The sequence below is a fragment of the Manis javanica genome, chromosome 2 (genome assembly GCF_040802235.1).
Source record: "Manis javanica isolate MJ-LG chromosome 2, MJ_LKY, whole genome shotgun sequence".
Classification (NCBI taxonomy): Eukaryota; Metazoa; Chordata; class Mammalia; order Pholidota; family Manidae; genus Manis; species Manis javanica.
This window is the reverse complement of record NC_133157.1, coordinates 215,231,324-215,253,455: the sequence shown is the minus strand read 5'-3', so window position 1 is coordinate 215,253,455 and position 22,132 is coordinate 215,231,324. Positions and strand designations below refer to the sequence as shown.

Genomic DNA, 22,132 nt, shown 5'->3' with positions numbered 1-22,132 from the left:
CATCCATGCAATGGAATGGCCCCCATCTATGCAATGGAATGACATAAATAATGCAAAAATGTATTTATTTTAATACAAAGATGTTTATAATACATTGTCTAGTGGAGAAACATAGTATAAAATGTTATAAAAATTTTCATGAAAAAAGTGCCTACAGAAAGATCTGGAAGTATCTGCATAAAATACATATAGCCCATTTGTTATGTTGTCAGGCAGTCCCAACCAGGGAGGTCTCCCTGATAGCTAGGTGAGACCTCAACCCGGGAGAGCGTTCTTGACTCTGACTGACAAAGAATTCACAAGCAGGTTGAGCAGGTGGAAGCAAAAAGTAGTTTAATAAAGCAAAGTACACACTCAGGGAGGGAGTCATGTGTGCTCGAGATGTGAGCAGGATGGTGAGGTTCAGGTTGAGTGGTCTTATAGGTGGAGTTTAAGCAGGAGGTGGAATATTTGTTGGGATAGGTGGGGTTTTCTCAGAATAGAGAGGGGATTTCCAGGAAATAGTGAGATGCCCTCTTTTTGTCCTTAGATGGCTGCCTTGGAACTGTCATGGCATCAAGGGATGTGATTTTTAGTAGGCTGATGAGCATATAATGAGCTTTGGGTAACTGTAGGTTACCACTGTTCCCCATCCCCAATCTAGTTAGTTTGAGCCAGTGATTCTTCTAGAATCTAGCTTATTTGTTTTCATTTAACCTGTTTTGCCTACTGGCCATACAAACTGGTCTCAAGCTTTTCTTGACTTGCCCAGAACCTAGCTCTTTTCCTGAACTACACTGCCTATGTCAGTTATCTCTGAGTTTAAGGCAATTGCTTCATTTTTGTCTTCCTTTTTTTCTTTACCAATATTATCACATATTTTTCTGCAATGCATGTGTACTGCTTTTATAATCAGAAAAATATGAAACAAAAAAATAACATTTTAAGTTCTCACAGGAGTGACACAGATAGTAAGATCGATTGCAGTTCAGAGAGAAATACTCCGATATGTGAGGGATGGGGTAGGCAGGGAAGATTTCTCACCAAAGATGAATCTTGAAAGGAAAGGACCAAGATAGGGGCAGAAGAAGGGAAAAAACATGTCTTGAGCATATACTCTGTGCTGATGTTTGTATGTTCTCTCTTTTAGCTCTCCCCACGACCAGATAAGGTAGATACCACTGTCATCCCATTTTACAGTCCAGGAGATTCAGACTGATAAGTTAAATGCCTTGAGAAAGAGTAAATAAAAAATCTTGAACACAGAAGACTAGGGTTTGAGCCTTGGCTTCAGGACTTACTAGCTTTTGCTACTGGGTAAGTTTCATGATGTGCTGGCCCTCATTCTTATGTTGATTTGTGTATCAACTGTGTTTGTGAAATGTCTGTGCAGTGACTAGAGTAGGGGCTCCATGTGGGCAGGGATTGTGTGTGTTTAGCTCACCACAGTTTCTCTAGCCTTTCACAGTGCATCTGGCATACCCCAGGCTCTCAATTAATATTGCTGACTAAATGAAGATATATCAGGGATCATTAATTTCTGCACATTTTACCTCACAGAGAGTTGGGAGAGACTCAAATGGGATAATAGGCCTGACAAGACTTTGTAAACTGTAGAATCATGTGCCCATATCAGGGGTTTTGATTCATGAAGACTTTCCTTTATTGGCTTTTTTTAAGCCAAATGAAATTTTTTTGGAACTGATGTTGATACTCTTGAAAAAGGAGATTTAACCTAGAAATACTTGGAATGTAGCAGGGAAGCACAGAACACTTATTTGTGCCTAAACTGGATTCTTAAGAGACTTTTTTGATTCTTAATGGGAGCATCAGAACTTATTAATGTATATTTTCGAAGTGTTCCTGACCTATCTCTTCCTTTAACAAAACTATGAGATACATTGAGACATGTGAGGTATAATCTCTGTGTTATTAGTTATATAATCACTTATCATCAGCCCCTAACTGAGATATTAGGAAATGTTTATTTTTCTACTTTACGGTTGAGCTAAAGGAATTGTCCCCTTGCAGAACCGGGCAGTGGGGGTTGTGTGTGTCAAAGAACAATCAGATACATCCTGGGTTCCCACAGGATGCTATTTGTCAAACTGGTCATCACATTCTGAAATGCTTGATTGTTTTGTTTGATGTAGTGGCAAGAACATCATCTCTGTGTTAAGGCGACATGGTTTCATCCTGACTGTCACTTTTCACATGCACAACTTCAGACAAGCTTCTTGCCTGCCATCAGCAGTAAATTTGTAATCTGTAAAATAAGAGCAATCATGCCAACCTTGGAGGACTGTTAGGGGATATTAAATGAAATCATGTATACAGCTTTCCTGGCACGGGTCTTTGGGATCTGGGAGGATTAAATGAGATAATGAAAGGCTCCTGGTCAAGTACAAGGTACTGACAACCCAGGTTAGCAGCAGTGGTAATTACGAATGATGTTGCCAAATGGATAGTGACATTAGCACCACTATTAAGAATATTTCAATGTTTTTGTTACAGCAGATTAGGCAAATCCTGTTAAGCACGATACATTGTGAAAACACGAACTGCGTGTTTTACAAATCTTTTGGTACTCTTAAATGAGGCTGCTTATAAAATATTGGTTGGAGTGTTTGTTGAATGTTTATTATAACACAATGACCCAGATCACAGAATTAATGACTTATATGAATGCAATGATTTGTCATTAAGTGCTACTAGAGACAAAAGACCTGATTGATGTCAAGCCTCAGTTGACCTCATACAATTTCCTGTCACTTTTGGGTATGATACACCATTTCTAACAGTCGAATAACTACAAAAGAATAAAAGATGTATGTGATTGTATGTCTTATATCTGTGTTTCCTTTTCCTTCTCAATATGTTCTAAATTCTGGTGGGATTTGTGCTTTCACATCTGTACTCTTAGGAAAAACCCGTGGTCTCATTGCTCCTTCTCCTTTGCAGTTGTGGAAATGTGGGCTTATGGAGATGATGGGCTGGAAAGAATGTTGTATTCCAGCACTGCCAAGGGGCTGTGCATGGCAAGGAGGGCCATGTGCTGGGAATACAAGCTTTGGAAGAGAGATGTAGGCTTGACAAGATGGCAGTGTCCTGTGAAGTGAGAAATGATACTCCTTTGCTGTGACACCACAAGTCTTCAGTGTGTTTTTAAAAATCACCAGATGTTTGGCTTCAGCAGATTCTTTTTTTTCTTGGAAATTGGCAGAATCATAACTGATATGGCAGGTGTGAAAGTGGGAGGGGCGATTGATGGGACCAAGGGGAAGAGAATACGGGGGAAATGACAAAGAAGGCCCTAACTCAAACACATTTCTCAATTGGAGGTGTGGGGCTTGAGTTAAGTGTACTTCAATCTCAGAGCTCCTAATGGAATTTCAGTTACACTCTTTATGGTACTTTCCCTTTACATACTGATTTCACACTCCTCCACAAAAACAAGCAAATAAAAGTCTTAGGTCCATATGGCAAGGATTTCTTTTCTCATATTTCAAATAAGTAAACTGAAGCTTTTTTTTATAAGTTAAGATAGATACAGCAATCCCTAGAACAACACAAAAATAAACCTCAAAAATAATGTGAAAAAATCATTAAAGAAATGAAAATACTGTTAGAAAAATGTTCATTTAATGAGAAAGAAAGCAGTAGGAACAGAAATAAAAAATACGGGAGACATATATGAAACAAAGTTATATGTCAGATGTAAATCCAACTATATCAATAATATCATAAAGTGTGAATAGATTGAATAACCCAATCAAAAGGCAATGATTGTCAGACTCGATGAAAAAAACAATCCAATGAATATACTGTCTACATAAGATATACTCAGATTCAAAGATACAAGTAGATTGAAAGTAAAAGGATGGAAAAGTGTCATGCACATAGTGACAGCAAGAAAGCTCAAGTGTCCATCAGATAAAATAGACTTTAGGACAAAAACATGTTAGTGGAGATATGGAGGGATATTGTATAATGATAATAGGGTCGATTCATTAGGAAGACATAACAATTTTAAACATGTACATATAACAAGAGAACATTAAAATACATGAAGCATAAACTGACAGAAATGCAGAAATAACTTAAAAATAATAGTTGGAGAATTCAATACCTTCCTTCATGATACATGGAATGAGTAGACAGAAGATCGACAAGGAAATATTAGAAATGAACAACACTATAAACCAACTATGCTGAATAGACATTTATAGAAACTCTATCCACCAATGGCAGAATACACATTCTTCTCAAGTTCAGGTTACCCTATATTCTAGATCATAAAATAAAACCTCAGTAAATTTAAAGAGCTACAAATAATACAAACTGTATTCTTCATATTGGAATGAAATTAGAAAACATAAGAGAAATTTGAGAAACTCACAAATATGTGGAAATTAAATAACAGATTTCAAAGGGTCAAAGAGGAAATCAAAAGGGAAGTTAGAAAATTATTTGAGTGAATAAAACAGGAACACAACATATCAAACTTATGGGATGCAGCTAATGAAGGGCTTAGAGGGAAATTTATAGCTGTAAATGTTTATGTTAAAAAAGGGTTTAAATCAATAATCTAATCTCTCACATTAAGACACTGGGAAAAGAAGAACAAACTAAAACTAAAGCAAACAGAAGAAGGCTGTAATAAAGATCAGAATGGAAATTAATTAAACAGAATTGAAAAACAATAGAGATGATCAGTGCAACCAAAAGCTATTTCTCTGAAAATGTAAACAAAATTGAGAAATCTAGTTGGATTGAGCAAGAAGAGTAAGACTCATTATAGAATTAGAAACGAAAGAGGGCGTATTATTTCTGACTTTCTAGAAACAAAAAGTACTGTGTGCCAAGAAACTAGACAACTTACATGAAATGCACAAATTCCTAAAAAGACACAAATGACTGAAAATGACTGAAGAAAAAAATAGACAATTTGAATAGTCCTGTAACAAAGAGGTTGAATTAGTGATCAAAACACAACCCACAGCTCCAAAACAAAAACAGCCCCATTAAAAAAATAAAGGACTTGAAAAGCCATTTCACCAAAGAAGCTGTACAAATGACTAACAAGTACATGAAAAGATGTTCAAACATCATGACTTATTCAGGAAATGAAAATGGAAACCACATGTAGTTCCTCTTTACACTCACTAGGATGGCTGTAATAAAAACAACAACAAAAAAAAAGAAAAAAATAAATGTTGGAGAGAATGTAAAGAAATTGGAATCTTCACACACTGCTGGTGGGAATGTAAAGCCACTGTGGAAAACAGTTTGGTGGCTCCTCAAAAAGTTAAACATAACATTATCATATCACCCTGAAAATCTGCTCCTAGAATATACCCAACAGAGTTAAAAGCAGGGACTCAAACAAGTCCATGTATATACATGTTTATAGCAGCAATATTAAAAATGGCCAAAATGTGGAAACAGCTCAAACATCCACCAACAGAAAAATGTAAGTTGAGGTGTGGATCTACAGTGAAACATTATTCAGCCCTTAAAAGGAATGAAGTTCTGATACATACCACATGATGAACTTTGGAAACATTATGCTAAGTAAAATAAGCCAGAAACATAGGTTACATATTACATAATTCCATTTAAATGAAATATCCATAATAGATAAATCCAGAGAGACAGAATGCAGATTGGTAGTTGCCAGGGGATGGGGTAAGGAAGGAATGGGTAGAAACTGCTTAATGTCTGTGGCATTCTCCTTTGGATGAAGGAAAAGTTTTGGAATTAAACAGAGGTGGTGGTTGGACAACATTGTAAATGTTCTAAATGTCACTGAGTTGTTTGCTTTGTTTAAAATGGTTAATTTTATATTATGTGAATTTTATTTCAATAAATTATCAAAAAAGAGAACTATCCAAGGAAAGGCCTAGGTTCAGATGGCTTCAGTAGTAATTTCCATCAACCATTTAGAGAAGAATTAATACCAATTCTTATAAACTCTTCCAGAAAAAAGAAGAGGGGAAACATTCCCTAGATGATTTTAGGAGACCAGTATTACTATGATACAAAACCAGACAAAGATATTATAAGAACAGAAAAGCTATAGATCCGTGTTTCTTATGAATATTTCAAAAATCCTCATGGAAATACAAACCAATTTAGGAAACATTTAAAAAGAATTATACATAATGACCAAGTGAGATTTATCCCAGGAATGCAAGGCTAGTTTAACATAAAAAAATTCATCTACTAGACCATACCAATAGAATTCAAAACAAAAATCATATGATTGTTTTAATGGATGCAGTAAAAACATTCGCTCAAGTCCAACACTCTTTATAATAAAAATGCTCAATAAACTAGGATAGAAGGGAACTCCTCAACCTGATAATTGGCATCTATGAAACCCCCTAAATTAATGTCATAGCTGATGGTGAAAGGCTGAAATCTTTCTCCCTAAGATCAGGAAAAAGAATATATCTGCTTTGCCACTTCTCTTCATCATAAGAGTAGAAGTTCTAACCATAACAACTGTGCAAGAAAAAGGAATAAAAGGCATTCAGATAGGAAAAGAGAAAGATGACATGACTTTGTTTATAGACAATCTTAAGGAATACACTAAAATGCTAGTATAACCTATAAGCAACTCAACAAGTTTGCAGGATACAAGTCAATATACACAAATAAATCGTATTTCTAAACACTTGGAATGCATAGTTTGAAGTTGAAATTAAGAACACGATTCTATTCACAATACCATCAAAAAGAACAAAATATTTAGGAACAAATTTAATAAAAGATGTACAAAATTTATACCCTGAAAACTACAAAATATTTTTGAAAGAAATTTCAGAGGATCTAAATAAGTGGGACAATATCTAATTTTTATGGATTGGGAGACTTATTATTGATAAGATGACAGCATTTCCCAAATTGATCTAGAGATCCAACACAATTCCTATCTGAATCCCAGCTGGCTTCTTTGTGGAAATTGACAAGGTGATCTGAAAATTCATGTGGAACTGCAAGGGATCTTGAAAAATAAGAACAAAGTTAGATGAGTCACACTTCTTCATTTCATACAGAGCAACAGTAATCAAGAGTATGGTACTGGCATAAATACAGACATATAGACCAATGGAATAGAATTGAAAGTCCAGAAATAAACCCATGTCTTTGATCAATTCGTTTTCAATAAGGATACCTAGATCATTCAATGGGAGAAATAATAGTCCTTTATAGGAAAACTAGATAGCCTCATTGTGAAAGAGTGAAATTGGACCTATATCCCTGTTAACCTTAAAAATAAAACTTATTTTACTAGCAAAAGCAAGTTTACTTGGTAATAGCAGAGAACTGCAATCTGGGACAGGCAAGCTATAGCAGAACCATAGGCAAGTCCAGAGAATAAAAGAGAAACACTCTTTTATAGAGAAAGCACCAAGTTGGGAGGGCTATTCTAAGGAAAAATTCTATTGGAGTAAATTGGGAGTTCCATGTATCATGGCTTCTTATGGGTTGGGTTGTGACAGTCTCTCTGGCTGTGTTTTTGTGTGGAGGTGAAAAGCAGAAACTTTTCTTCCTCCTGCTGGGGGTGACGTAGCTGAAGCAGTATGGCTGGTCTCTTCTGGTGGGGTCTGAGGTTTACGAAGAGTGGTGGGTGTGAAAGCTTCTCCTGCTGGCCTTCCAGTGCCATGTCAGTGAGATTCCCTTAATTAATTTTCACATCCCACACCATATACAAAAATTAACTCAAAGGATATCAATAACAAAACTCTTAGAAGAAAATGTAAGGATACATTTGCATGACCTCTGATTTGGCAGTGGATTTTTTCATATGACACCAAAAGTGTGAGCAAGGAAAGGAAAAATAAATAAATGGGAATTCATTAAAATTGAAAGCTGTGCTTTAATGACACTATCAAGAAAGTGCAAAAGTAAGCCACAGAATGGGATAAAATACTTGCAACCCATACATTTGATAATTGTATCCTGGAGGATGTAAAGAACTCCTACAACTCAATAATAACAAGTCACCCAAGTCCTGGCCTCCATTTCCTGAGAGCACCTCCCTAGACCTCTAGCTGTGTGCCAAGACAGAAACCTGTCCCTCAGGCTGAACCTCCAGGACAGGCAAAGAGGCCTCTTTCACAGAAGACCTGGGGTGTGTTTCAACCGGCTGGGCTGTGAAGTGCCCTGGGGAAGGTAGTCTGCCAAGAACTGTCTCTCTGAGTGTTTTGGTCCCTTGGAACCTAGGATTGCAAGCCCAGCATTTCTGTGGCCTCCAGAACCAGGTAATCAAGGGTATTTCCAGGGTGGGAACAACATCCCAACATCTCAGCAGCAGCAACAGGCGGCGCACCGAGCTATGTAAAAGCTCCTTCCACGAGATCCCGGCGCTCTGCAGCCCAGCCAAAGGAGCACGTGAGGGTGGCGTCCATCAGCTGGAGCCGGGCACTGGGGGAGAGGTGAAGATGGTTCCCCCCAGCCAGAAGGCCCCCAAGATGTGGGCTAAGGTAGACGCCTGACCCTCAGGTTGATGCCTTAAGATTAGCAAATGAGCTGAATTCACATCAATTCTCTGAGCCTCTGGATCTGCTGCCTCTGCACTGAGACCTCGGGTAGGTGAGTCAGCGTTTCTCAGATAAATATGGTCTTGTGGGTCTTGTGAATGGGAGCCTCATTATTGTTCAAAGATAAATGTTTTGGGGGCTTGACTCTCAGGTACTGGTCTTAAAAGTTGTGGTGTCCAGTGTGGGGTTCAAACCTTTGGCTCCAGGTTTCAAGTTTGCTCAAGATTGTGGTCGCCATGACCGGAATGGTTTCAGGCGCGTTTGCGCCCCTGCCTCTCCTTTGTTGTGGGCCTTCTCTTACGCACCTGATGTTTAGGAGTTGCTTAGGCAGTTTTTTTTGTTTTGTTTTTTTTTATTTCCAGGGGAAATTGTTCTGTAAGTAGCTGCAGATTTGGTGTATCCCTGGGAGAAGGCAAGCCTGGGACCTCCCATTTGCCATTTGAGCCAGGTGAAGTGTTTTAAGTAGAAAGTGCAACTAGGCAAATACCTCTGACAGTTGGGTGGAGGGTGATTCACAGTGGGGTGGGTAGGGGTGAGTGGTGTGAGTCTGGCTATGGGGCTTTTGTAGGGTGCCCTAAACTAGGTCAGTAGGTCACTAGATAAAGGAGAACAAATACATAGGTGAAATCATTAAGAGTTTGGTGACTGAGAGAAAGTAGGTTATGTCTGGGTGGAGGAAGACTTTGAGATCAGAAACAGGAGGATGGACAAGTTTGATGATCTTGAGAAGCGTGTGGTATGTCACATTGGAGGTGTCAGATGGATAGTTGCATATAGGACACGGACGAGATGGTGGTGCTAGAAATGCAGACTTAGGAGACAATCAAGACAGAGATTGTTGTTAAAATGATGAGAGCAGATTACATTGCCCAAGCAGAGGACCTATGGAGAGAAGAAAAGTACACCAAGGACCTAACTCTAGTATTCAAACATGGAAGGAGAAGGAGCCCCATGAATAGTAATAATAATACAAAAAGAAAATGACTAACAAGATGCGAGGAGGAGCAAGCAAGGGACAGTTTCCAAAGAGCTATCAGTAATCAGCAGTCTGATGCAGCACGGAGGTCGGTGTGGATAGGACTGAAAATTGTTCATTGTTTCTGCAGCACGTTCAGAGCAGCAGGTCCAGTGGAACGACGGGAGCAGAGGGGGATCGCAGTAGCCTGGCTACTGAGTGGGAGGTGAGATGTAGAGGCAGCAAGTGAACGCTGTCTCTGGGGCTTTCTAGAACAAAAGTTGGAAGGAAATGTTAGATTCAGAGTGTTTATATTTTATTTTATTTCCCACTTTTTTGTATTTTTATTACTTACTTCTTATTGAAGTATAGTTGACACACTGTGTTATATTAGGCTCAGGTGTATGACATCGTGATTTGACAATTATTTACATTACAACATGCTCACCATGGTAAGTGTAGTTACCATCTGTCACTATATAAAGTTATTACAATATTACTGCCTGTATTTCCCTGTGTTGTACTTTTCATCTTTGTGATTTATTTGCTTTATAATTGGAAGTTTGTGGCTCTTTATCTACTTCACCTGTTTCATCAATCCCCTCTGGAAACCACCCATTTATTCTCTGTATTTATGACCTATTTCTGTTTTTTTGTCAGTTTGTTTGTTCATTTGTTTTGTTTTTTAGATTCCATCTATAAGTGAAATCATACAGTATTTGTCTTTCTCTGTTTTACTTATTTCACTTAGCATGATACCCTCTAGGTCCAGCCATGGGGTTGCAAATGGCAAGATTGCATTCTTTTTTATGGCTGAGTAGCATTCCATTGTGTATATATACTACATCTTCTTCAGAGCATTTATATTTATATGGAAGGCACTTGATCCTGATTATAGGCTCCTGGGAGAGAGCCCATAGAGAATGGAATATCTAGAAGACCAAAGGTTCTAGAGGCCCTAGAAGGAGGCAGAACAGAGCCCTGGAGGAGCTTCAGAGGAGGGACATTCCCATCTTCTGTGCGAGGCCAAATAATTGCCTGCAAACATATCTGGTCTTAGTCCCCAGAACCTGCCAATGTAACCTACTATGGCAAAGGGGACTTGTAAGATGTGATTAAATTAAATGGACCCTAAAATAGGGAGATTACCTTGGATATGCTGAGTGTGACTATTCATGGGGCTCCTTCTCTTTCCATGTTTGAATACTAGAGTTAGGTCCTTGGTGTACTTTTCTTCTCTCCATAGGTCCTCTGCTTGGGCAATGTAATCTGCTCTCATCATTTTAACAACAATCTCTGTCTTGATTGTCTCCTAAGTCTGCATTTCTAGCACCACCATCTCGTCCGTGTCCTATATGCAACTATCCAGGTAATCATAAGCATCCTTACATGAAGAAGGCAGAGATTTGACTGGGGAAGAAGAGAAGGTAGTGTGACCACATGCACAGTGATTGGGTGATGCGGCCGTAAACTAATGAATGCTGGTGGCCACCAGAGGCCAGAAGAGTCAAGGATCCCTGGATCCTCCACAAGGAATCAGCTCTGCTGACATGTTGATTTTAGCCTAGTAAGACTCATTTCGAATTTCTGACCTCCAGAACTGTAATAGAATAAATTTCTTTTTTGTATTAAGCTACTAAGTTTGTAGTGATTTGTCACAGGAACAATAGGAAATGAATACTGATACTGGAGGGGGAGAAGACACACAGGCACAGGTAGTTTTGAGAAAGGGTGGGCAGGAATTTAAGTGTGCATACCTTATATCCTCAATTCCTTCTTGAATTAGGAATCCATAGGCTAGGAGGGTGGGGATGGCTAGGGAAGTTGAAAGCGAGGGTTTTGGAAGTAAATGGCAGAGGCTGGTGAACTAGTGGAAGGAAAAGAATGGGAAAGTGACCTTGATTCTCCAAGGTTTCAGGTGTTGACAGCACCTCTGCCCTTGAGCCATGGAGGTGTGGCACTGTTTCACAGCTCTGTGATTTTCCCCACCTGTGCTCAGCCAGCCCTGTAAAAGGGCAAAGAAAGCATTTGTGTGAGATTAATTTGGGATTGCGGTTTTGATTCTGAGAAGAGAGGAGGGGAGGTGGCTCCCTGAAGTACTTACTTGGGGTTCGGTTTAAGTCCAGGAGGTAAGTAGGAAGAATGAGCATTCAGTGGAAAGGTTTGAGGTTCAAGGGAGGTAAGGTGCAGGGAAACAGTGGGAACATTTGAGAGGGAGAACAGAGACCCGGGTGGGTGCAGAAACTGTCATTGTTCAGGCTAGTTGGGGTGGTAAAGTGGGAGAAGAGGGGCTGGCAGGGCTGTGCCTGAGGAGTGAGCTGGCGCCACTGGGAACGGGCTCTGTTTGCAGCTTGTCCCAAGGCTCGAGATGGCCACTGGGGCTCAGGCTTCTTCACAGGCATGCTAGCGATCTCTCGTAGGTGAGTGTGTCATGGTCAGCTCGGCACCAGGAGGTGAAGTGATGTTTAAGTCTGCCTAGCTAGAGAATTCTGATGGTGGGATTCCAAGCGCTACTGTCTCTGCTTTTATAGGGTTCCAGGTTGGCTCAAAGCCCACTATGCCCTCAGTGAGCTCACAGAAGATCCTTGTCCCCTGTGTCCCATGGTCACATGCTTTAGGGGGCCTTGATCCCACTGCGCCCAGTATCCCTTCCTGCTGAACAATTACAAATGCTCATGGCTCCAGGCAGTTTGATGTTTCCATGCCTCTGTACCTGCTATTTGTTCATGCCGGAACTGGCCTTGCCTACCTTGTCCATCTGCTGAATTCACCTTTCAAAATCTTGCTCAGTGGCCATCTCCTCCAGGAAGGGCTTGGCTGATGTTCTTCAACAGCTAACCTGCCTCTCCAGAGAGGTGCTCCCTTCTTCGTGTGCCAACCTATGCTTTGCAATACTCATCCTATGACATGGAATAGCAGGGTCTTCTCTTTGTCTACAATTTTTTATGTCTCCCTAGATTCTAAGTTCATTGTATCTTGGTTGCCTCTGTATTCCCAATACTCGGGAGAGAAGATCACCAACAAATGAAATAAGCATTGAGGGCTGCTTAAGTAATTCTGATCAGACTGGTAATAGAGGATATGGGTTGATGGCATACAGAAGCCTCAAGTGTCTATTAGTTCTTTAAGGTTATGCCCTTTCTCCAAAACCAGCTGAATAAAAACTTACTGTCTGAAGTAAAAAATATGGTGCAGATTTGTTCCACCAAAGGCTAGCTCTATCTGATTGCTAGGAAATTTCAGTTTCTGAGTGGATTCACCCCTCTGTCCTCACCCTCCCGATGCCCAAGCCAATTGCTTATTCACTTGTGCCTCCTTCAGCAGACCTCAGTCCCCCTCCTCACATCCCTGCTCTCTCCTAGATCCTGCCACCTGTTTTCCATGGCATAAAAGAACTGGAGTCTGGAGAGAGGCCTAAACTCTCTGAACCTAACGTCAAATCACATAGTTTTGGAAAACCCAGATGCAGTTTGAAATTACAGTTAAGGTCTCATGGAAAATAAATGACATGAACAGCTGAAGAGCCCGCCCCCACCCCCACCATCTTTGGCTCCCCTCCCTGTTTCTTATGCGCCCCCACCCCCCACTGCCTCTTCAGAACAAAATTTGTTCACTGGGGATACAAAACCTGAGCCTTGCACAAGAGCACACGCCATGGCGGAGTGTTGATTTGGTCCCTCCAGGCCGGGCAGCTGCTGGGGGCTGGGGCACGGGTGGGGGCACTGAAGAGCTCTGGGCAGGTCCTCAGGAGAGCTGCTGCCCGAGGGTCCTTGGGGGCTGCCCCCTCCTGTTTTTGCGCAATCTATCTTTAGAGAACTGCAAGTTCATTTCTCAGAAGGGCCCCAGAGCTGAGATGACTTCTAAACGGACAAACCACTTCCTGCAATCTTTAACTGAATTGGGGCTGTGGGGGTGACCATTGGAGGGGGGGCTCCATTCAGACTTGTCCACCCTCATGTCTTTCCACAGCCCACCCCTGGCTCTGAGCCCACAGAGATGGAGCCGAGAGAGGGCCCCAGGGTGTACACAGGAGGTCGCAGCCTCAAGTACAGCCTTGAAGCCAGGGGCTGGTCACTTAGTGGGCTCTGGAAGAGCAGCAGGACCCTGTTGGGATGTCCCATTCAGGTTGGACCTTCCTGCACTTAATCTTTGAGAGGCAGCATGGGCCGATCCTTTTTGCTCCCCTGTACCTTGCCTCAGGTAGGGGTCAGAAGGCAGTTCCAGGAAGGAATGGCTGCAAGTTTAGTGGGTGGCAGCCCTCAACAGGCTACCAACAGGCAAAGACCCCAAAGGATAACTCCAAGCAGCTTGGAGAATTGGTGAAAGATTTTTAATCATAAGCAGATCTGGGGTCAAATCTTAGGTCCACTGCTGGGCATCTGTGTGGCCTTGAGCAGGTAGGTCAACTTCTCTGAACCCTAGTAAGTTGTAATTAATAACAACAACTGCCCTGGATAACTGTTAAGAGGTTTGCCTAAGATAACATATGTACAATTCTCATGTCAGGGCTGGGCATATGCAGTATGTTAAAAAAATGCTACTTTTCATTCCCTCAAAAAAACACAAAAAAACCAAAACACTAAAGCTACTATTAGGACTAGGGAATTTGGTTGGGTGCCGGGCCTTAGCACTAAGCAAACATTATCTCACCATATCATTGCAATGACCGTGTGAGGCCATTATTGTATTTTTATAGCTTTACAGTCTCAAGATGGGCAGAGGCAGTGTCTCACCGGGATTCTGACTCTATCTATAAAGCCAGTTCTTTCCCTCTCTCTTGTGTTGCTATTCACCACACCTTTCTGGGTGCCTCTTCTGCAGGTATCTGGAGCAACTCTCCTGTGGCTTTAGGGAATCTGCATATCCCCACTTAGCGCCACATTGTTCTTTCTTCCCTGTCCCTCCCGCTTTCAAAAAAATGCCACCTGGGCCATGTCAGCCAGGTTTCTGTACGCTGATGAGCTGGGTCTATGTTGGAGTTTGGGAGTAGGACTGCCAAATTCAGAGAAAACAAATACAGGACTCTCAGAGAGACCTGAATTTAAGATAAATAACAAATACTTTTTTTTAAGCATGGGCATGTCCTAAATACTAGGTGGGACATATTTATGCTAACGAATTTATTTGTTGTTTATTTGCAATTCAAATTTAGCTGGGCAGCCCTATCTGGAAGCAGATATTCAGTGGTGGAAGCAGTGCTGGTCTTGGGGTAAAAGACCCCAGACCTAGTCTGAGCTTGGTAACAGCTCTGTTCTTAGGAGAGTCACCTCTGTCTGAGCCTCAATGCCATCATTTTCAAAAGGACATAATCTTTCTTTGCACTGCAACTTAGTGTGATGTTTGATGATTGAACAGCCCTCGCCTGTTGGTTACCACAATTTCAAGTCAATTTCAATATGCATTTTTTAGTGAATGACCTGTGCTGAGTGGTGAAGATAGAAGGATTCATAAGACCTCCTGGTCCTGGCCTTTGGGCTGACCATGGTCTGGTTGGAGGAGTACAGACAGGTGGACCAATGGTCGCAAATCAGTGTGCTCTGTGAGGCTGAAGTGCTGCTTAGCTGTGCCTGGTGGACGCAGGGGAAGCTCGCCAAGGAGATGATGCCTAAGCTGGGCTTAGAATGAGGGCTATCATTTCATGCCACCTGTTTTATATGAATCTCACTCTCCTTTTACATATTCAAAAACTATACTTTTATTTGCTAATTATATTTCAGCTTAATGAGCCTTTCCTGTTGATTAGTATTTTGCACTTCACATGTGTTATACATTTAAGCCTCTAAGTATCATTATTCCCCTTTTACAGATGAAAAAGTTGAGGCTCATAGGTGTCAAAGAACTCACCCACATCACGTAGCTGGGAAGTGGTGGAGTAGGAATCACACTGATGGCTCCTGTCTACCTAAGATCCTGTAAGTTCACTAATCTTTCCAGTCCAGTGAAAACTATACCTAAGAGGTAATAGAATAAGGATCTGGAAAACATACAATGTAAAATGCGAGTGGAAAGGGCAGCTGGGTGTTGTCTTGGAGGCCAGAGCTACACTTCTGAGCCCATGTTAGAAGTGCAGCATTCCACAGACTCCCTTTTTCAGCATGGCAAGGTGGAGGCAGGCATCGGTGGCCTTTATTGTGTAATGAAAGGTTATCTGATCACATTGGTTATTTGATCACAAAGCTCTCCGATGTTTCACTTTGAGCCAGAACCTTGGAAATGCAGAGAATAGATCCAATTTCAAACCTGACCTTTTCTGAGCACCAAACGCTGATGGAAAAAGGAGCTAGAATTGCTCCTCAAAGACAGTTCTCTGCAATTTGCAGTAAGGACTGTCCATTGAGGTGTGGAGGGGAGACAATATCCAGGGAGCTCCCAGGGTTCCAAAGACAGGGGCCTCGCATCCATGTTGCACTGAGGGGGCTGCTAGTGTGATGGTGATTGCCTTTATCTTATTCTCTTGTGATTCTCTCTCTTTTGAGCACACAACACATAAGTGTTATAGATGCCAACACATATACACACATTAACATTTGAACCCATGTCAAATAGGGAGAAATGTAATTTTATTTTATGAACATGAAACAATCAAATTCCATGTGTTATGCATGTAACTGTTTAATAGCATTTGCAAGTTAACCAACAATTTATTAGCTCACTCATTTATTGATTCACGGGTTGGTTCATTCAATAGGTGTGATGAGCATCTATTATGTGATAGACTTCATGTTGGGTGACGGGGGTGGAGCTAGTGATGCATGGAGTTCAGTCAATCAATATCAAACCCCATGTAACAGTAGAGGCAGATGGTATGGAAGGAACTGACATTGCAATCAAATACACGTTAGTTTGAACTGGGCTCTGCCACGTCCTAGCTGTATGTCCTTGGAGAATCCTAACTCTTACAGTCTCAGTTGCCTCATCCAAAGACTAATGAGAATTATTTTATGGTTTTGTATGACATCCTTGGGCTACATATTAGCATTCTATCCATTTTACAGATGACAGCTGTGGCTCAGAGAGATTTTTTGTGCTGCTCAAGATCACACAGGTAATGAGTATCAGAGCTGAATGTTGAACTTGGTCTTTCATTTCCAAGTGTAGTTTTCCATTTCTTCTCAACTCATTTTTTTAGCCCAAATAATTGGTTAATTACTCCTTCTAGGCTGTTCAGCAAAGTATTTTTCTATTCTGGCACTGTTATCAGCTATGAACAGGCCTTCTTGGTCTGGTTATTCTAAACTTTCAAGAAGACAGCCACCACCACAACAAAATAACTATTTTTCAAGGTGAGTATAGCCATTGTGCTGCATTAAGTCTATGCCAAATTCCTCCCAGGACTGACGAGTGCAATTTGATGCCAGTCTCAGGCTTTGAAGGAGGAGGGTCTGCAGGCAGCCACCCTCTCCCTACCATAGAGTGCTAGCTCCTAGAGTGCCCCAGGTTTTTCTGTTTACCTCAGCAGTTCATCTTGTGAATCCATAACCTCTTGGCTTTCTAATAAAAGAACAATGACTCTAGCCATTTTCACCTGCATGTAGGTAATTGCAGACAGCTGGACCACTGCGTCTGAGTTTATCTGCGTGTACCCAAAAGATGGAGAAAGCAGCCGGCACCCACTGAGAACCCAGTTTGCTTGTTTAGTCAGCCATGAAAGCCCATTCTCTTTCCTGCCAACTCAAACGTCACGCATTTATTAGTGTGCTTGCACATTAGATTCCTACCCCTCCCTTTTCCCCTAGGCTGGAATCCTTGACCAGGGGATGTGAGAATATGCCTCAATTTGGAGCTGACTCATTTCCCTGCCCCTATAGAGAGCAGGAGAACGTGTGCGCGCATGCGCGTGCATGGGCACCCATTATGGAGGTGAGCATATTAGGTGGCAATGGGAGGGTGGAAAGTCTCTCCCACCCAGGTTAAACCAGGCCTTACCATTACACAGTGCACTGATTCATACTTAGCACATTCAGTCAAATCTTTGGACTGGAAAGGACTAAAGTGTCATTTTCTGGTCCAACACTCAGACCGATGTTTGGGTCCATCTTCTTAAAATCCTACCAACTGATTGAGCTGCAAAGGGCCCCCCATTGGGTAGTTTTTCAGAGTGGCTAGATCTGGGTAGAACAAAATTTGTCCCTCTGCCTCAACTGACATTTGAGGTGTCAGGTAGAAATGTTTTTGATTTTGCATAAAGGTTCATTTGCATAGCTAATATGTAAAAAAGTTAATGTTTATTTGCATAGTTAATACATAACACTAATACATAAATAGTACAGAAATAGATAAATGCATTTCTTATAAAGTGGTAGAGTAAAATATGACAAATAGGACAGAAGTCACCTCTGGACTGTCTTCCCTGCAGACTTTTCTCAGAGCACATCATTATTAACACTTTGGTGCACATCCTTCTAGACCTTTATTTATATGTTTGGGTACCTTGGTATGTACATGTCCAGGACCTTTTGTCTGCATAGCGCAGGTCTAGTAAATTTTCTCTTCAGATTTGATAGTCATTTCCATTCTGGCGGCTCTCATTGAGGGAAGGAGAGAATAGTGGGATGATGGGAAACCAGGAAGATAGGTGTGGGTGTGTCACCTCCCAACAGGAAAATTAACAAATTTTGTATTTTTTACTTAGAATGATATAAATTATTGTGGGTAATCCCTATGGCCATTTCCTAATTTTCCCTAGTCTTTGCTCCATCAGGAATCACAGAATCCCATCTATACTGTCAGGGAGGCAGGGGAATTTAGAAACCATTCTTTTCAGTTGCTGAATTTTAAAGATGTAGACACAGAGGAGAGCTTCCCTGACCTTGGATGACTTCACCTACTGATATATTAGGGGGTATGATGGTCACTGCTCTGCTCTTGAGGTCAGTGACGGGATGAAATGAAATAATAAGGGCGAAATCTTATTGTAGATGATAAGTGCTAGTTTGAGGGACAGCTATAGCATAGTTTAAAAATGTGTGTTCTGGAATCATGTTTTTATCTGGAAGACTTGATTTTTAAGTCCTTGAGACAGAAACGTATGATGGGGCAATGAGAAAGATTCCAACTCTGGGCAGAAGGGGGCACTCTTGTACTTTCTCTAGATTGTCTTAGCCCGGTAGAGGGAGGGGACAAAGTCTTGTCCCCTATTGTCCTGTTTAATTCTTGACTCACTGTGTGGGTGGTAGATTACATTGTGTCCATTCTCTGGGACTGGCCATTTCATGATTCCTTCAAATGCAAAAGGTCCAGGGCAGGGTTGATTTTACCAGTGGCTTTTTCAAAATGGATAGGAGCTGACTGCATGGCCCAACTGGCATATAGGGGTCAAGAACAACAAACAGCCATCAGATGGTGCAAATAGCACCAGGGGCCAAATTGCAACCTGATTTCTGCATGATCCATGTGTGCTGGCATGATGTACTACAGTAGAGATATCCTTCTATCTTCCATCAGGAATCAAAGAGATGGTGTTGGACTATGCATCCCAGGATATGAATTTTTAAGACTCCAGCTGGCTTGGCTGTGATAACTAGTCTTAATGATGCTGCTCTGTTGTGCGGATGGATGAATGCGTAGTTATGGGAAACCATCACTGAGGAAACAGGCTCATTTCGCACTGTCTCCCATCTTGTGGTGAATATCCTAAGCCCTGAACAGAAGATGGGAAATGGGTGAGATACATTTGGCATCTGGGGTTTCCAGAAAGCACAGCCAGACCTCTCTGTATAATATGCAAAGCATTCCTCAATGTTAAGAATTTGCCACTTTGCTTAATTCTTCTCTCTCTATGTACAAGTAGTATTTGAGGCTAAGTTACAGACATGATGTGCTTTACCCCTAAGGACCCCGTGTGTATTTTCTAAAAACAGAAATTCTTTCACATAACCATAGTATAATTATCAAAACTAGGAAATTAACATGAATACAAAACTGTTTACTAATCTACAGACCTTATTCAGATCCACCAGTTATCCCAAAGGTGAGCAAAATGAAGCTCCGGAGAGGCCCCTCAGTCATCACGTGTTGCGCTGTAAGGTCAGGATTTGGTTTTGTGAGGCCCCTGAGAGGAGGACAAATATGTCAGTCACATTTAGATCTTCTAAACACCCAGCCCAGTAGGTACTCAATACCGGTTTGTTAAAGAATGATTGAGTGAGTGAATAAGTGCATGAATGAATAAGAAAGCATTCTGTTCGTCCACATTCTTCCGCTACCTTTTTTGTGATTCATGGAACCCTTTTCCTCCCCAGTTACTGCAAAGCCCGATGCTGGAACTTCCTGGGGGAAAGCAGCAAGTTATTATGCAGGGAGTTTTATATCGTTGCTGAAGAGTGAGAGAACGGGTAAGAAATGGAACAGCCTTTGAAAGTCCAAAAGTGGGGACAGAGGCATGAACCACACGGGAGAAGTCCAGAGTCATGCTGTGCCAAAGCAGGCTTTTCTAGTACATTTCACCACTGGCTCCAGGCCAGGCCACAGTGCCAAGGGAGGAAGAGCGACAGGCAGACACACCATTTTGACTCCAGTCCAATGTCTAAGTGACACTAACCAGTCTGGGAAGTTGGTTTCCACCAGCTTCCAGTGAAAGGTGGTGGTTTTATGGTTTCCACCTGAACTCTGGTATAGCCTGGGGCCCCAGTCCTGTTTGCTTGTTCAAGCTCTAAGCCACAAGTGAAGCTCAATGTGGGGCACGGTGTGAAACAGAATCAAAGCCAAACTAAAAATAATTCTGAAACATAACCAAGAGCCGGACCCCAGAGTATTATGGAGCCTTGGCCGCCAGGTTGTGATTGGAGGAGGACTGGCCTATGTAAATTTAGCTCCTGTGAGGTTTTTATTTTTAGCTCTTGGATTTATGGGGGTGTCTAGAATGACTGAAGACTATTCCCTCCTTCTCAACCTCAGTTTTCTGTGTTTTATACAAAGGTATTAGATCAGATGAGGGCTCGATGACTTTAGAGCTGTAATGAAAGAAATGGTCAGAAATCAGTAAGTGATGGGGGCTGGGGTGAGTTGGGCCCCACTTACCTGATTCACATGAGAGCTACTATTAAACTCTAGTTGTGTTGGGATACAGATTTGGTGTTGCCAGATACTCATATTCTTAAAGGGAAGCAAGAAATACAAATATTTTGTGACATATCCTGCAACTACATAACAAAATTTTTTAAAAAAGCCTGTATAGTTCAAACAGAACATATCTGCCAGTTGGATTTGAACCTATAGGCCTCAGGTTAATATTAGGCTGGCCAACCTCTAAATGATTTTCTCGATCCAAATTTCAATGGCTGGTGATTCTTACTTGAATGATCTCCATGCATTACCCCTAACCTCACCTTCTTGCTATTTTTCATTGGAATTTAGGAGTGAGAGCAGCATAGCTGTAGCGTGATTTTCTCTGAGTGTGTCATGTCTTTTTCCCTTGGTTTCCTGCCTTCAGAGCAACAAACTGTCCTGTCCAAGAGGCTGGTGGCCATGCTCAAAAGGAACTGATAGCTAAAAAGACTTCTCCTGATCTATCATATCACTGAAATAATAGTGTGCTCATTGTGTCATTATTTCTTTAAAAAAGATTGCATCCCGTAAAGCATTATGGGTGGTCAGAACAGAGAGTTGGAGCATGGGTTAGTGGCCCCAGTGTCCAGAATAGCCATTTATCTTCTCTGTGTTCTGAGGGTGTAGATTGCACCTAGCCAGTGGTCCTTAGAATCTGTCTCTTTGGTCACAAGGAAGTTTGAAGAAGGGAGAGAGGGGTGACTCAAGGTAAAGCCATTCCTTCTGCAGGAAAAAAACCCTCAAAATTGTTTTCTCAGCCCCTGAGAGTTGAATGATTTAAACCATATTGTTAGGCTCATAGACTGATGGCATCCCTCCTCCTTTCAACCACCCCTGCTCCCCCAGGCCAATGAAGATGAGGGGGCCTCAAGGTCATCTGACTTGACCCAAAAGCATGCAGGGGCCTCTGATGCTGACAGCTGATTATGATATCTGAAGGACCTTCCTGTTAGTTCTTACTCCAGAGGAAGCACAACAGAGAATGGTCTGATTCTGCCGCTTTGCTCAGAGGAGCAATGGTTATCATTTCATTGATTCTGCAAGCCCAAATCCTTAACAATCACACGCAAAGCCCCGTTTGCTCTGGCCTGTATCTCTCTGACACCACCTGCCCCTCTTCTCTCCCTTTGTCTCTCTGCGTCTCTCACCCTGACCACTTTCATCCCTTGAACACATGGGACCACTCTCTCTTAGAACTTTGTTTCTCCTACAGAGAGTCCCATAATTGACACCCTTATCTTCTTCAAGCTTTGCTCAGATGTCATCTTTTTGAGGCCTATGCCAGGTACCTGTTTAGAATTGCACCCCCTGGCTTCCCTTCTCACCATCACTGTGTCCATGCTCTCTGCTTTTATTGATTTCCCTTACCACCTTCTAACACACTGTATGATTTACTTATTTACTGTTGCTTATGCTGTCTCCCTCCACTAGACGATGCATCCATCAGGGTAGAGCTCTTCATTTTGTTTATTGATAGATTCCAAGAATCTGGCTTGGTGGACACTCAATGGCCACTTGTTGACTGAATGAATGGAGTCCATTTTCCTGCCCTCCTGGGGCGTTGCGATTCAGCAGTAACAATATGAAAACACAAGAGATCCCG

The 22,132-nt window shown here is 41.6% G+C and overlaps 1 long non-coding RNA gene across 1 annotated transcript in view; it reads left to right on the top strand.

Moving 5' to 3' along the window:
• Nucleotides 1-11,532: 11,532 nt before the first annotated feature.
• Nucleotides 11,533-22,132, top strand: part of LOC140845469 (uncharacterized) — an 82,856-nt gene continuing 72,256 nt past the window's right edge. The window contains exons 1-2 of the long non-coding RNA XR_012124240.1: nucleotides 11,533-11,612; nucleotides 19,725-19,817. This is a non-coding gene — a long non-coding RNA (uncharacterized lncRNA). The remainder of the gene's footprint in view (nucleotides 11,613-19,724; nucleotides 19,818-22,132) is intronic.